General features: G+C 37.6%; 2 protein-coding genes across 8 annotated transcripts in view; one reads left to right on the forward strand and one right to left on the reverse strand.

The window, feature by feature from the left end:
• Nucleotides 1-8,590, forward strand: part of LOC140507015 (uncharacterized) — a 101,304-nt gene extending 92,714 nt beyond the window's left edge. The window contains exon 2 of the mRNA XM_072614859.1: nt 5,724-8,590. The gene's annotated coding sequence lies outside the window, so the exon portion shown is untranslated. The remainder of the gene's footprint in view (nt 1-5,723) is intronic.
• The window catches only part of PKNOX1 (PBX/knotted 1 homeobox 1), a 171,982-nt gene that overhangs the window by 78,569 nt on the left and 76,673 nt on the right, over nt 1-16,740 (reverse strand). The window contains exon 4 of one of the 7 annotated variants that reach the window (XM_072614855.1): nt 1,179-1,234. The exons of 5 other annotated variants lie outside the window; for them this stretch is intronic. The gene's annotated coding sequence lies outside the window, so the exon portion shown is untranslated. Of the gene's footprint in view, nt 1-1,178; nt 1,235-15,630; nt 15,738-16,740 lie in introns of all 7 variants that reach the window. One more of the 7 variants, XM_072614854.1, reaches the window with a different exon arrangement.

The following is a 16,740-nucleotide window of genomic DNA, read 5'->3' on the forward strand; positions in this document are numbered from 1 at the left end:
GCTGTGAAAATGGAAGATTATCAATCCTAACTCTCACTACTTGATATCTGTTCTATATTGGCTTCAATCTCTTAATAGTGCTCCTCTCCTCGTTTAAAGCAACTGAAGTTTGCCTTCACCATTACGCTCTCCCTGGAACATATTCTAACTTTTAGTTTCTTCAGTTATTTCAGAGATACCGTGAGTATCTCTGACTTCATTTCAGTCATCAGCAGCATCACGGAAATTATTCTTACACCAAGCTGGTGAATACCAGTGGCTTAAACACCGGTTTTCTAAACTTTTCAAAGTTGGTCAGTTGATCATGCTGCTCAGATAGGGCTATACCAGTCATATTTTGTGATGGAACTTTGTTCTGTCTTTGTCCCCTATGTGATCGTCTTTATTTATACTACAATCAGGATACAGATCATTGGAAATAGAAAATTAGTTGAAAAAAAGTCATATTAATTGGCATATCTACAGGTTTTTCAGTCTCTAATGCTGCTTGTCAGGAGGATCACAGATGAGATGTGGCAGGAAATGTTATAAATTGGACACCATTGCACCTTTGGGGCAAAATGAGAGTAAATGATAAAGAATTAATCTGGCCTATTTTTATTTCATCATTTTATGCTTCCTTCTTGATCAAAATATGATGAATCTGATAATCCTGACTATCTAATCAATCCAATCAGATCAACTTCAACAGTTAATGGGACCACTTTTGAAAATAACAGATGCCTTGAAAAAAAAAATTCCTCTGGAAGAAGGTTGCCTGGCTGTGTATCATGAGCATCAAAGCAACCCTCATTCAACATGTTATTAATAATATCCAATGTCTTTCTACACTTCTTAAAGAAAGCAACAAATCAAGAGCACTAAAATTCCCTGTCTTGCCTACTGAGAATAGGGAGGCAACAAAGTATAGCAGAAAGGGCATTAATCTGAAACATAGAAAACCTGCATTCTACACACTGCTTTACTGCTAAAATTGGTAATATGAGCAAGACATTTTCCCCCTTACTTGTATCTATGAAATGGGGGAACAAAATGTTTTTTATTCACTGAGGCATGAGGAATAAAATAAAATGGAAGAGTATTAAGATGTTTTGAGCTTATTTCTATTAAAGATGTTACATAGTATAGTACGGAAGAGTGCTAGAAATCTGGGTTCAAATCCTTAGTCCAACACTTACTAGATGAAATGGCCATGGGCATATCACTTAACCTCTCTGAGCCTTAGTTTCCCCATCTGTAAAATAGAGATAATAAGTGTTCATATTTGTTGATACTTGTCAAGTTCAGAATAACAAAAATTAAAATAAAAGTTCTGAAAAAAAGATAAAAATGGGAGTAATAACACTTACTTGGCAGAACTGTTATGACTAAATCTATTTGTACGTCATTATGCAGTCTATAAATGTGAATGATTAGAAGCACTATTAATTATTATTATCATCTTCACAGAGAGTAAGCACAAAAGAAATTTATGGGAAAAAAAAGCCCATTAAGCTAAGTCATATATAAATAAGGCTTACCTCAGTGATAAAGAGAGAGAACCAGAACTAAAAGCGATCTTAACCAGCACAAAGGCAAGCCAGCCTGGCCAAAGTAACAAAGAACCCTGAGGGAAAGGCAGGAAACAGCACGTGCAAAGCCAGGAAACTCCAAAGAGCCCCAGAAATAGATGTTTTCCAGGCCAAGTGCCCTGCTTCCAGCCTGGTTCTTGTAGCAAGTGTCCAGGAAATAAACCCAAGGGAGACCCAACCTAGCAAATGTTTCTGTAGATGCTGCAGTTCCTGAAGACCAGGAAAAAGAGTCACTAGTACTATCAAGTGGTTTGAAGTAATTAAAGGATATGGTTTTATCAACAGAAATAACACTAAGGAAAAGGCATTAGCATCTGCACTGCTACTGCACTGTGAGGACCAAAGGGCCACCCCATTTATCCTGAAGCTGAACTCCTATATGTCACCTTCCTTTAGAATATAAACTCCTTGAGAGGAGGGATGGTCTTGATTCTCTATTTATATTCCTGGGGCTTAGGACGGTGCTGGGCACATAGTAAATGTTTAATAAATGCTTTTCTATTTACTCATTAATCATAAAAACTCCAGTATTTCACCTCACACCTAGATAATTCAAACCTAAAAAACATGATTAGATTTATATGAACTGATACAAAGCAAACAACCAGAAAAAGACATACTCAACGACAAATAATAAGTGAAAAGAACAATAAAACTGCCTGTGACACCCGCTGGCTGTGTCACCATGGGCAAGTCACTTAATCTTTCTGACCCTCAGTTAGTTTCCTTATCTGTAAATATTTTATTTGCTTTAATTAGCCAAAAATTTTCCTTCTGGTGCATTCACCTGAACCCTCCTCTCCCAACTGCAAACACGAGAAAAAGAAAACCCTTTACAAAAATGCATTGAAACAAATTTCTACATTGGCCATGTCCAACAAAAAAAATGCCCCTCATTCTCAATCCTAAGTCTTTCATTTCACAGGAGGTAAAGAACACATTTCATCATTAGTCCTCTGGAATCGTTCACTGGTTGTTATACTGACGACAGTGCATCACAATAGCATTTCATCACATCTATACACCATAACTTGTTCATCCATTCTCCTCTTCAGATTCCCATTCTTTGCCATGTCCAAAAGAGTTATAGTTTTGGTATACTTGGTATAAACTCCTTATGAATTTATATTAGTAGCACTAATCTCACACTAACTTACCTTCCGTCTAATTACCCCTTCCTCCTTTTCTATTTCCCTATTAAGTTCAATGTATTTCTGTACCCAACTCTGTGCTGTGCTTCTTCCTTTTCTGGACCAGTTCAGATGAAAGGTTCAATGTCAGTCACTCCTCTCCCTCCCTCCCACTCCTCCTTATTTGTGTGTGTGTGTATATATATGTATTTATATATGTATATATATGTATTTTTTGTGTCCTCATTACAAGACACAATTTTCCCTAACCTCCCTCCTTTCCCTTACACCCAGTGTATTCCCCTTCCCCTCTTTTCTATTCTTTTGTAGAACCATTCTCAGGCCTTGCCTAATTGGATTCCAAACTCTGATGATGATAAAGATCAGAGGGAACACATATATCATCTCCTCATAATTTAATATAAGCAGTTTTTCCTTGTTTGGTCTTTTATTATTGTTTATTCATGTTTAGCCCTTTCTATTTCTCTCCACTCTCTTGTTTGAACTTCAAAGTTTCTCTACAGTTCTAATTTTTTTTATCAGAAATGCTTGGAAGTCCTCTATTTAATTAAAGATCCATTTTTTCCTCTGTAGCATTATAACTCAATTTGCTGGGTAAGTTATTCTTCACTGTAAGCCCCATAACCTTTACCTTTTGGAACAAAGTATTCCAAGTTCTCTGCTCCTTTAAGTCAAGTGGTGGTTGCCGCTAAACCATGAGTGTTCTAGACAAAGGTTCCTTAGTTATTTTAATTCTTTTTACCTGTTTATAACATTTTTCATTTGACCTAAAAACTCTCAATTTTGGCCTTTATGTTCCTGGGAGTTTTCATTATGGGGGTCTCTATCAGGATATGCCGAGTATATTCTTTTTACTTCCACTTTGCCTTCTGGTTCTAAGGGTTTTGTTCTAAGATTTCTTGAAATTGAATCTCTAAGGACTTTATGCTTTTTGGTCATGGCATTCAGTTACTTCAATGATTCTTTTTGTTTCTCCTCTATCTTAAGTGTTGGTTTTTGCTATGAGACATGTTACATTTTCTTCTATTTTTCATCCTTTTGATTACTATTTCTTGTTTTGTGGCTTCTATTTCAGCCATCTGAATTTTCGGGGAATTTGTTGCCTGAACAATGTTTTGTGCCTTTTGTGTCAAGCTGGTAATTTCCTTTCTAATTCTTTCTTCCATAGCTCATATTTTTTTTTCCACCTTTTTTGTGTGTGTGTGTGTGCTTGATTCATTTATAAAAATGTTTTTAAACTTTTAAAAACTCTTGTTTCATTTCTTTCAGGAATTCTCATTGAGTTTATGTCCAAGCTGTGTTTTTTTCTGAGGCACTGCTTGTCGATGTTTTGGAGCCATTCTCTTCTGCATTTGCATCTTGAGTATCCCTGCCACCATAACAAGGCATTATGGTGGGGATTTTTGTTTGCTCAGCCTGCTTCCTAACTTTGGACTTGGTAATAGGACTGAGCTTGAAGGGAGGTATGGATTGATCTTATGCTGCTTTCTTAAGTGTGGAGATATTTCAGGATCTCAGAGAGTGCTATCAATGCCCCTAAAGTGGTCTGATCCAGGATAAAGTTTAATTGCTGTCCTTCTCCTCCCATCTTAGTCTGAGCTCTTCAAGTTCTTGACCTCTGTTTGGGTTGGTACCAGAACAGACTTGCTACTGGACTCAGCCCCTATCGGCCAGCTAGAAAGAGTTTATGGTTTGGAGCAGAATTTAGGCTCCCTTTGGTCTGAGATTCCTGTCTTGGTTGTTCTTCTGCTGGCTGGGCTAGATTCTAGCTGGAAAAATGAGACCCTACTCTGCACCTAGTGTATGAGCAACATTACTGCAGCTACTAGATTCTCAACTTCCTTTCTCCATAAATAGCCCAGGTTCTCCCTACCCAAGAATGCCATTCCCCTGAGCAGGTCCCTTTCTCTGTTCAACATGGATCTGCAACATGGAACTGAACAATTGGTAAGAAAGCTGCCAGTAATACACCTGTGCTCTTTGTACTCCAATACAGGTCTGTGACCTCCTCTCGCCATGGTGAAACTCACAGCCTTTTCCCTGGGAAAGGCTAATATGATCTGCCAGATCCTATTCTCAATGCTCTTAGATTTCCCTTGTCTGTCTCTCTATGTCACGCTGGGCTAGACGAATGACTAATTTTTTTCTGGATTCCCCTATCAGGATCTGGTACATTTTCTAGATATTTGGAGAAGTTTGTGGAAGGGAACTCTCTGCACTGCTTCAAATCATTCCACTATGTTTGCTCTGGTTTAGTTTCCTTATCCATAAAATTAGGGAGCTAAATGGCTTCTGATATTCTTCCACCTCTAGATCTAAGATTGCAATCTCTACCCCCTGTCCCCTAGACCAAATTGGTGGAGGGAAACAGAAAAGATGCATTTGACAGTGGAGTGGGGGACCAGAGATAAAAAAAAAAACAAAACCCTTTTAGAGGGAGTCAAGCATCTATCTATATATGAAGATCATGAAATCAAAAATGGAATAAATGGGAATCATCTAAGCAAAAAAAAAAAAGAAAGAAAGAAAATTGTTAACAGAATGGAGGTACAGAAAGGCAAAATTGAAAAAGGTTAAGCAAATGAGGGACTCCAGAAGGATAGGACTGAGGTAGATGAAAGATCAGGGAGTAGTAGAAGGGAAGCAGGTTTTGACAAAAGGGAGCCAACAACTTTGAATCACAGGATTTAGGAGAGGAAGAAATGAGAGATAGATAGCCACTGTATTAGAATATAGTAACATTTAACTAGGGCCTCAACCTTCAAAGATCCTGTGATGATGAAGAGTGACACTGGATCTCCTTCAAGAACCACTGAATATGGGATAGAGTATGGTTATCATGGTCCCTACAACCCTGTAGCAAAATGTCTAAGGTTATGGTCCTGATGAGAGTACTAGAAATGAGAGTCTAATTATTGACTCTGGTCTTGGAAGGTGAAAGGCATGATCTCCAAAGTGGCATGTTATTTCTCATACTGTGTTTTGTAAACTCTATCTTTAGGAAATAAGAATGTCACTCCAATCAATGAAACACTCCAGCAGTCAGGAATCAAGGGCACCAAATGAGAAGAATCAGCAGAAATGACAAAATAGGAGGCAGCAGTACTGCCCAGCTCACTTTCAAACTACTCCAATAAAGACTGAAGAAGAGACCTAGAGGTGCCTGGAAAATACAAGAAGAAATCCACAGTGAGTCATTTTTCCAGCCCAGAGAAACAAGAAGAAGCCTGCAGGCAGTGGGGAGGGAGGTCTAGCAAAGAAGTCCCCAAAATAGCCCTCTATGACATGGCCTAGAGGGAGTCTGCAGCTGTGTACCCAGGACAGAAAACACTCAGTAGTTCAGATGTTTTCAGTGGTCCAACTCTTCATTATCTCTCCTTACTCCAATCCAGTGTCTACTCATTAAGTGATTTTCCTAAAGCCATAGGTCCAACCAAGTCATCCTCCTTCCCAACACACACACACACACACACACACACACACACACACACACACACAATATCAATCAACAAATTCCAATGGCTTTTTATAATTTCCAGGATCAAATAAAAAATCCTCTATTTGACATCCAAAGCCCTTCATAACCAGCTCCACACCCCACTCCTTTCTACTCTTCTTACATTTTATACCCATCCCACTCCTGATTTACTATGTGATCTAGTGGCACTGGCCTTCTTACTGTACCCTGAACAAAATACTCCATCTCCCAACTCTGGCCATTTTCACTGCATGGAATGTTCTCCTTTCTCATCTCCACTTCCCAACTTTCCTGGCTTCTTTCAGCTGAAATCTCACCTCTGCAAGAAACCTTTTCTAATCCCTCTTAATTCTAGTACATTCCCTCAGCTGCTTATTAGCTCTTTATCTAGTAGAGAGCTTGTCTGTACATAGTTGTCTGCATGTTGTCTCTTTTACTAGACTGTGAGAGCCTTTACTACCTTTCTCTTTGTATGCTCAGTGCTCAGAACAGTGCCTATCACATGGTAGGAACTTAATGTTTACTGAACTTTTAACTGAATTCTTAAGACTAGTACTTTTTTGTGTATGTTCCTAAATTCTGGGCAGTTTTAGTCTATTATTTCTTGCACTATGTAGGCTGTAATGGCTTTTTAACTTGTGTTCTTCTGAGAGACATATGGTCCTTAAGTTTCCTCTCTATAGTCTATCTTTGAGATCGATACATTGTAAGGAGAACGTTTTCTTTTAAAAGTGTTGTTTTTTGCTTTTCTTCTTCCAGATTGTCCTTTCACTGTTCTGCATTTACATTCCCAGTTTTCCTCTCTTTTGTTCTTTGGTGAGACATGCCACTGTGATTTAAATTTTTCTACCCTGTCAGTTACTTTTGCTGTCATCATTCTTAGTTTTCCTTTAAGTTCAGGAACACCCTTCTATGGTTTCATGTTCTCTTGGAATCCACAGGAATCTCTGCCCCACCAGCTGCTGATTCATTTTCCTTCAATACTTATTCATAGATGCTTGAACTCTTCTACTTGGTCCAGAGGTCTTACTTCCTAACTTATTGGTTTATCTCCTTATGCTGAACTTCTTTGAATTTTCTTCTTCGTGAGATCTTTGATAATTTTGCGGTTTTTTCCCCTTATTTTCCCCTATTTCTCATTTCTAAATTCCCTCCCCTATGATGATGGTTGCCCTATAGGCTGGATTTCGAAATGTCTCAGCCTCCTCCCAAACTGGAAAATTCACAGCTCACCAGGTTGTCTCTTCCCCAGGTGACTTCTGGGGGAACAGAACTATACCCAGCTGGATGCTGGCCCTCAGGCATGGTGGAGTGCCATCTAGCCCCACACACACTTTCTGCCCCTCAATCAATAAACAATAAAAAAGGCAGAAGATAGTCCCTGAACAATGGAACCCTAATAAAGCCGCCCCCAGCCCCAATATTCTAACTCCCCACTGAACAGCAGGCCCACTGCCCCTACCTAGCCACTCCTCTCCCAACTCAATATTCTCACTTCCTCGTATGTGCCTCAGTGCTCACTAGAACAAAAGATGTATCCACAAACTCATATTTCCCACAGAAAGAGTAGGCATGTCCATATGATGGGATCCTAGCCACTGCCCCCAGATCTATTCCTCATAATTCCCAGAGAAACAGCAGGTGCGTCCATGCACTCAACCACAGTCACATCCATCTAGTCTCAGAAAGGACCACAACACTCAGCCAGTCAGAAAGCTACACTATCAGGATGTCCAAGCAGGATATAAACCCCAAAACAATAGAAGGGACTACCTCTAAGTAGGCACCTGTGCAGTAATAGTAAAGAACTGACCTAGAGTGAACTTATGATGTAGAGAGGCTTACTATAATATCATTATTATACATATATTTCCCCTCTAAATGGGTTTTTCTATATGCATTATGGGTAACCACATGTACAGTTCCATTGTGGCTGGGACCCCTCCCCTATTACCTAATCCCTTAATAAACCCCTACTGCCTTTTTAATATTCATAATTTCTGTTATGTAAATGCATCTTTACCCTATAAAAATCCTTCTTGCTTTCTCTGAGGTTGCCTCTTGGCAGCTTGGAGGTTCCTCTTGGAACTTAGCCCACTTCATGAGAGGTATCAATCTCAATAAATATCTCTACTTGGATTACAGGGGGTCTGACTCTGAATTCTTTGAGATGGTTCCACCACAACACATCATGAATCCCTGGGTGGGCAAAGTGTAAACCACAACATGCCCTCAAGGGATTCATAATCTATTGGTGGAAGATAACACATGAAAAAGCAGCTGAAAAGTGGGGTGAGGGAAGTATCCAACAGGGGGCATGATAAAGTCCAGCAGCCAGAGCAGGAAATGATCTGAGATGCTGATTATGTAGTTAAAGTTATCTTTCAGAAGGAAATGATGAGGCAAATTCCTGGGTGCCCTCCTTATATACCAAAAGACATAGGAGCTCTTCAACCTCCTCCACCTCCAATCAAAGGAAGGAAAGAGCCCCAGAGACAGGGGGGTGCTGAAGAGATATGAGTTTCAGAGTTTATTTCAATTTGAAAAATGATTTACTGGAGATTATGAAACCTACATTGCCCAGGTGGGAATTTGTTACTAAATTATCTGGCCTAGTAGTGGTCCAGAACCCACCATATTGTTATTGCAGTCGGAGAAAATTTCTGCCATTTGTAATTTGGATCTCTTTCCCACTGGGGCTTCATGAAGGGATAGAAGTAGGGGTGTAAAGTTGAGTTCTGTTGCAAAAGTGGACATATGTTCTGTCTATGCTACTATGTTCCCTCTGTTGCTCTGTTCTGTGGTTAAGCTCTGTTTTTGCAAAAAGTCCTGTCACAGAGCTATACTATCACAGCCTGAGCAAATTTCTACAGCTTGGATCTCCAGGCATTAGGAGAAAGAAGGGTGGGGGTAGGGGAAATGTTGCTGTAGAATTGAACTCTGTTGTAAGCTTGTAGGTCAGAACATAATAGACTGGGGGCTCAAGGTGAACATGTAATAGGGTTTAGGGATTATTCGTCTTCTTTGATGTTAGTTTATCAAACTTCTTATCTTGTTTGGGTTCTTGGTATCTAGACTGGGGAGAGAATGGAAGGTGCTTTATCTCTCGCACATATTTCCTATTCTGAAGAGGTTTTGAGAGCTCATGAGGTTTTGAAGAAAATACTTCATCCTCCATCCTGTGGGTCAGGTGACCTAGAAGTCTAACTTACAAGCTCTCAAGGTTCCCAAAGTGGTCTGATCCTGGACATGGACAAAGCCTGATCAATGCCCTCCTGGGCTAAACCCTTCAACCCTCTGGGTTTGGATCTGACCAACACAGCATGGGGACAGAGTGCTCCATTTATTTATAATTTTTTTTTTATCCACTGATCTAGCTATTCTTCAAAGCAGTAATCACTGAAATTATCCAGTACTGGTTACACAACAGGAAATTCAATCAATTACCTGAAAGGCAAACAAATACCTGAAAGGTACGTACAGAAGAAAATAAACATACTAATAAATTTGTTCAGTAAGTCCAAATACCCTACCTACTGGAGTATAATGACTCCTTATTCTACAACAACTCTTGTAAAAACTGAAAAGGAGCTGGCTACTAATTAGTACACATACAAGTGCCAAAAGAACATATAACCCAGATATAAAAAGTCCCCACACAAATTAGAGAAGGAAGAAAATGTTTTTTGCATTGCTTTTATGGATGGGGAAGAGTTCATGACCAAACAAGGGGGAGAGGAATATAGAAGATAAAATAGGCAATTTTAGTTGCTTAAAATTGAAAAAATTTTGCACAAGTCAATCAATATAGTTAAAGTGAGAAGGGAAACAGTTAATTGGGAGGAAAAGCCTTTACAGAAAGTTTCTCTGATAAAGGCCTGATATCCAAGATTGATAAGGAAGTGATTCATATACAAGGATGAGAGCCACACCCTAACATGAGGAGTGACAGGATGTGAACAGAGAGCTTTCTAAGGCAGAGATCTAAGCTTTTGGCAGCCATATAAAAAATGTTCCAAATCATTAATCATTTTAAATTTAAAAGTGGAAATAAATAGAACTCTAAGGAGAAAAAAAAAAGAGTTTTGGAAGGACTGTGGAGATAGGTACTATTATATAGTTGGTGAAGTCATGAATTGGTCCAGCTATTTCGGAACGAATCCCAATGTCGCTAAATTGTGCTTACTATGAAATACTTCTACACCTATGCCTCAGCAAGATTAAAGAAAGAGGAAAAGGACCATATGCACAAAAACATTATTTCTGGCAGATAACTGAATACAAAAGGAGCACTCATCAATTGGGAAATGGCTGAAAAATTTATAGAATATGAATATAAAGAATATTATTATATCATTTAAAAAGAGATGGTTTCAGAGAAACCTGGAAAAACATGAACGGATGCAAAATGAAATTTAAAACAGCGTACACACAAACAACACTGTAAATAAAAGCATCTCTGGGACAGCCAAGTGGCACAGTGAGTAGAGGGGAGGACCAGAATTCAAATCCAGCCTCTCGGCACTTCCTAGCTACGTGACCTTGGGCAAGTCACTCAACCCCAACTGCCTTGCCTTCCCCCTAAAAAAGAACGAAGAAAAAAACTCTACAAGACTTCAGAACTCTAACCAATGAAATGACCAGCCTGATTCCAGAGTACCAGTAATGACTCATGCTATCCATCTCGGGATGGAGAGAGAGGTAAGTAACTTCAGGTGTACACTAAGGCATACATCTTTGGATGCATCAAATATGTGGATTAGTTTTGTTTTACTATGCTAATTTTTATAAACATTTTAATTTATTTTTCGTGGGGGTGAAACTTGAGGGTGAAGAGAGAAGCTAGAAAAAATATTGCTAAAAAAAAAAAAGAGGGCAACTGAAGCATTGTTTTTTAAATGCACTGGAGAGAACAGAAAAAAAAAAAAAGAAAGAAAACAAGTAGGCCAGCTTTGAAAATAACATACTAAGCTTATTACATATTTTCTTAAAACAAGCTATCTGTAGAAAGATAATCATGCTTTTTTATGTATTCCTTTCTTCTGTTCTACTTTATATATGCTTTACAGTATGTTTATAAAATGTCTTGGTGTGTTTGTGAAATTCAGAATAAAAAATTTAAGCTGACAGCACTTAGAGTAAATATAAAAATGCAGATGCTGTGGCATGGCCATTATGTTATAGTCACAGTAGTATTAGGAAATCATCCATTAGTTTAAAAAAGAAAGATAACTAAAAGTAGTTCTGAACCCATTTTTTTGGTTCTTATAAATTTTATGTAAGGTAAAGCTACTCACTTGGTAGAAATTTTTTAGTCTAAGAAAAAATTTCAGGGTAAATGATAAGTCAAGAACAGAACTATGTTATTACTGTAAATGCTGAATTTTAAATAATAATGGAACTTCTAAATTAAATATTTAGAAAACTCTAACAAAGGTCTTCATCCTGCTTATGTACACTATTAAGATTGAAGACATGTAGAAAAACAATTACAACAGGAGACAGTAAGGATGAAGAGTGCTAACTAAAAAATACAGTACATATAGCACTGCTTTTCATTTTTTTCAAGTTTTATATTCTAATATTCTAATTTTCCCATTCCATTTACTTGATGATGCACAATAAAGACCACTGCTTTTATTTGCTTTTTTAAATAATTCCCACTAATATTCAAACAGATATATTAAGTAACAATATTAAAATTATACTTATGATACAATGTATTTATAGTCATGATATTTTATGGTGACCTGATTTGAGATGTCTCTAATAACGTGTTATATTTAAAAGTGAGGATAGCCTGTAAGAAATATACATACATAAAGCACTATCCTTAGGAATTTACTTATCTGTTTAACGTCTCATGTTGTCCATCCATTCCCCATCAACAAAAAATAAATTCCATAAGGTCAAGGGCTGTTTTTTAATTCATTCCTCTAACATTTAACACAGTGCCTAGCATATAGGAGGTAATTAATAAATGCTTGTTAAGTAAATGAAAGCCGATTCCTTAAAAGAAAAGCTCAAAAGTTAATCTTTTTAGAAAAAAAATGGGAATGTTGCTGTATTTTACATCACAATATCATAGAGCTATTAGAAACATCAGAGGTTACTCTACAGACATGCAAATGAAGGCCAGGAAATGTTAAGTGACCTGTCCAAAAGTCCTACAACTATAATAAAGAGGCAAGATAGCAATTTAGGTTTGCTGAATTCCACTGCAATTAACTTTCTGAGATAAAATATTTTTAAACTATGAAAAACAACATATTTTCTCTGTGGAGCTGTATAAGATAATATATATAAAGTGCCCTGCAAATCTTATTGCACTATATAAATATCGGCTATTGCCAGAGACTGAAGGGAATGATGAATGGAGAGATTTTCTCTTTTGTTTTAAAGTAAAAATTTATTAATTTGCATTACAGTTTCTATTTAGTTTGTGCAACACAAAATCCTGTCCCATTTGTTAATTTTTGAGATTACACATGCATAAACATATATGTGTGTATGCATATACATATATAACAAAGATTAGGTATAATATGATAGAAATAGAAACAAAGACTGAGATAAACAGCAACATAAATATAAACTGTCAGCCAGAATGCTGGACTGTAATCTAGAACAAGACCTAGTGAAAAGACTCCAGGGTTCTGGATAAATCCTGTACATATGTATGTAAAGGTGAATAATCAGGACTGATGATATCCTTCAAAGGCTCTTTTTTAAAGTATTTTTTCATTACATGGTTGATCCACAAAAGAATCCAATCTCAGTAGTGTGGATATGCTGTAACAAAGGGAGTTCTAGGTCTCTCCTCCCCAAATTTATTTTAACTCATTCTCAGTCCCTAAAGAAACATTACCATTTTAAACAGTAGCCTTCATTTTTTTGTACTAAAAACACCCAATTAAAAAAAAAATCATTCAGTATACTTTCATGTCTAATTAGCTAAAAGATGCATGCTAATGACATGCTAGGTCAAAAGCTGGATCTTAATAGGCTATTTAACCCTTCGATCCAGCAATACCACTAGTAGGTCTGTATCTCTAAGAGATCATTTAAAAAGGTAAAAGGACCTATATGTACAAAAATATCTGTAGCAGCACTTTTTGTGGTGTGAAAGAACTGGAAATTGAGGCGAGGTCCACAAACTGGGGAATGGCTGAACAAGTTGTGGTACATTAATGTAATGGAATACTATTGTGCTGTAAGAAATGAAATACAAATTTCAGAAACACCTGGGAAAACTGACATGAACTGATGCAAAGTGAAGTGAACAGAACCAGGAGAACATTGTACACAGTAACAGCAACACTGGGTGATGATCTACTATGACTGACTTAGCTCTTCTCAGCAATACAATGATCCAAGAAAATCCCAAGACTCATGAGGGAAAACACTATCCACATCCAGAGAAAGAACTGACGGAGTCTGAATGGAGATCGAAGCATACTATTTTCACTTAATTTTTTCATGTTTTTTTTTCCTTTTGCAAACTGTTTCTTCTTTCACAACATGACTAATATGAAAATAGATCTTACATGATAGCACATATATAACCTGTAACAAATTTCCTATGGTCTTAGGGAGGGGAAAAAGAAGGGAGGAAGGGAAAAAATTTGGAACTCAAATTTTATTTTAAAAAATGCAAAAAAACCGGAAAAAATAAAATACTATTAAAAATTGGCTTTCTTCTAAGGCCACATTTTACACTCCTAATTCTTACCAGTCAAGTTTTGTGGAATGCCATTAAGAAAAATAAAAGCAACTAAATGAAAGATTGTGGATGGTTGAGATTAATACCACTACTGAGAAAATCATATATATTACTGTTTATTTATAGTGCAGCATGCTACATGGATATTACCAATTTAACATGTCTCATCACAAGTAATTAAATTTTCTGTTGAAAGAATTTCCCTAAATAAACATAATTCCAAATTTATAAACAAAGCAGTGGGAAAATTTAATTCACTCTAAATTAATTTACTTTGCATATGATTTTGTCAAAATACTATCTATTTTGTATTGAGACAACATTTCAACAAGATTATGTATAAAATGAATGTTTTCAGTTTTCCTCTGGCATGGAACTGAGCCTCAGCTCTTAGATGCTTTGGGCCAACAGACCACCCATTCAGGCTAGTAGTGCTACCAAGTTGGGAAGACTTCAATTACGAGCCCAGTGACAGACTGACTATACTTGAGGTCTAAGGAACAGCTTAACATAAGAGAAGCTCATGACCAGATATTTAGACACCACATAATTAATTATTTTGGCCACAGCCATCAATAAACCTTCAACTAAAGAGGGATTTGGCTTGGCATGCAACAATAGGGTACATACCTAAATGAATAATGTATACTTGAATATTATTTAATAATAAATAGTTGCTTATTTTATAAAGCAAAGATTATCTATACAGTCCTAATGGCACTTCCTAGCCATCTCCTCATCATGCTGCTGGCACTAAAAAATTCACCCCCATTTCCCTTCACCATCACAAACTTGAACTCTATTTCTGGGTCCCCCTGCTCAAGAAGGGGAATTTTCAATCTATCTTTCCCAGAACCAGGCCTCCATGCTAAATCCCAGTCATCTCAATACCACCCTGTACCCTCCCTCCTTTACTAGAACGTAAGCTTTTCATGGGTAGGAACTTTCTGGATTGCCTGTTTTCACATCATTCCACTCAACTAATCCAACATTCATTGAAGACCCATTGCATGAGAGGCAATGTATGCTGTGCCCCAGGATGAGCAAGGAGCATACTGATGGTATCTTCTAATTCTCCCTGTTGTATCAACTTTAACAAAAAAAACTGAAAGTCCCACAGGACTTCTTGCAGGTAAATTCATAGCTAAGACAACTCTTTGCTTGCTGTCAAACTCTATGTTGCTAGGAGAAATAAACCTTTTAACCTAAGCTATCAACATAAGCTAGGGGGCAAACAGAAAAGGAATTTACATTTGCAAGAATCTGATTTGGTTTTCATTTCTGACAGAGCTGTATAGGGTGGATCCAAACTCCTGTACCACAGTAACACAACAGCTTTAAAAGTGGTACAGACCAAAAATATAAATGGAGAATTAACTGTTGAAGGCCCATTCCTTCCCATCTCCAATCAACTGTGGAAAAACAATGGATCTGGAGTCAGAAGATCTGAGTTCATGTCCTTAATATCAATCGCTTACTAGCAGTGAGACTTTGGATTAGTCATTTGATTTCTCTAAGACTGTTCATTCATGGGGGAAATAATGGTAACTGTACTACTCATCTGATACGTTTTTGTGAGGATCAACAGAGAATATTTACAAAGCATCTATTAACTAGAAACTACTGAATTAATAGAAACATGAAGAATAAAAATAACTTGTTCTAATAAGTTTAAAATAAATGTAAAAATGAAAAGATTCTGCTTACTTCAAAACATGTCTGATTCCAATGGTATTATGGTGTACTGTCACTGGTATTAGAAAAGGCACTGGAATATCAGTCAGAAGCCTTCAGTTCAAATTGGGCTCTGCTTCCTACATGTGACATTGGGCAAATCATTTCAAGGTTTTAATGGTATTGATCTCTTATAATTCTTTTCCTATTTGCTCTCTTAGTCTCTTTTGATAGCTCTTCTATGTCATGTCCAGTAACCCTGGGTGTGCACAAAGGCTTCATTTTGGGCAACCTTTCTCTTTTTACTCCATCCCGTTTCACTAAGTGACTTCATTAACTTTCAGAGAATCAATGATCTCCATGGCGATGATTCCCAGATCTATATATTCATCCCTGCTATCTCTCCTCAGCTATAGGCCGCCATCACCAACTGCCTTTTGGATACCCTAAATGTCACACTCTTACTCATCCCCAATGTAGCCAATCCACTGACAACTCTTGTCATTTCTACCTTCACACCATCTCTACCATCTGTCGGCTTTTCACTCACAACAACTGCTGCTCTAGTTTAGTTCCTCATTACTTCTTACCCTGGACTATTGCAATTGCTCTCTGGTTGGTCTTTCTGCCTTTATTAAGTCTCTACCACTCCAATCCATGCTCCCTTCAGCCATCTAAATGGTTTTCTATGTAACATCCCACTCAATAAGCTCCAACGGCAAACTATTACCTCTAGGACTAAATATAAACTCATCTATTTAGCATTTAAAATTGTTCATCATCTGGCCTTTCTTACAGGTCCAGACTTCTTTCACTTTACTCTTCCCTCCAGAAACTCTACAGTCCAGTTACACTATTTGATCCTCCTTGCACATGACACTCCAACTTCCATCTCTGGATTGGGCTGTCCCTCATGCCTGGAATGCTCTGCCTCTACATCCAAATATCCCTGATTTCTTTCCTCAGTGTTCACATCAAGTCCTTTCTTCTGCAGGAAGCCTTTCCCTCTCCAACCCCCAGCTTGTAGAACCTTCTGTTCTCAAATTACTTCCACCTCCTCTGTATATGTATCTGGTTATTTAATGCCTTACCCATCAGAATGATAGTTCTATAACTATGGTCCTAAAATCCAGCGTCACACAC

The sequence above is a fragment of the Notamacropus eugenii genome, chromosome 5 (genome assembly GCF_028372415.1).
Source record: "Notamacropus eugenii isolate mMacEug1 chromosome 5, mMacEug1.pri_v2, whole genome shotgun sequence".
In the NCBI taxonomy this organism is placed as follows: domain Eukaryota; kingdom Metazoa; phylum Chordata; class Mammalia; order Diprotodontia; family Macropodidae; genus Notamacropus; species Notamacropus eugenii.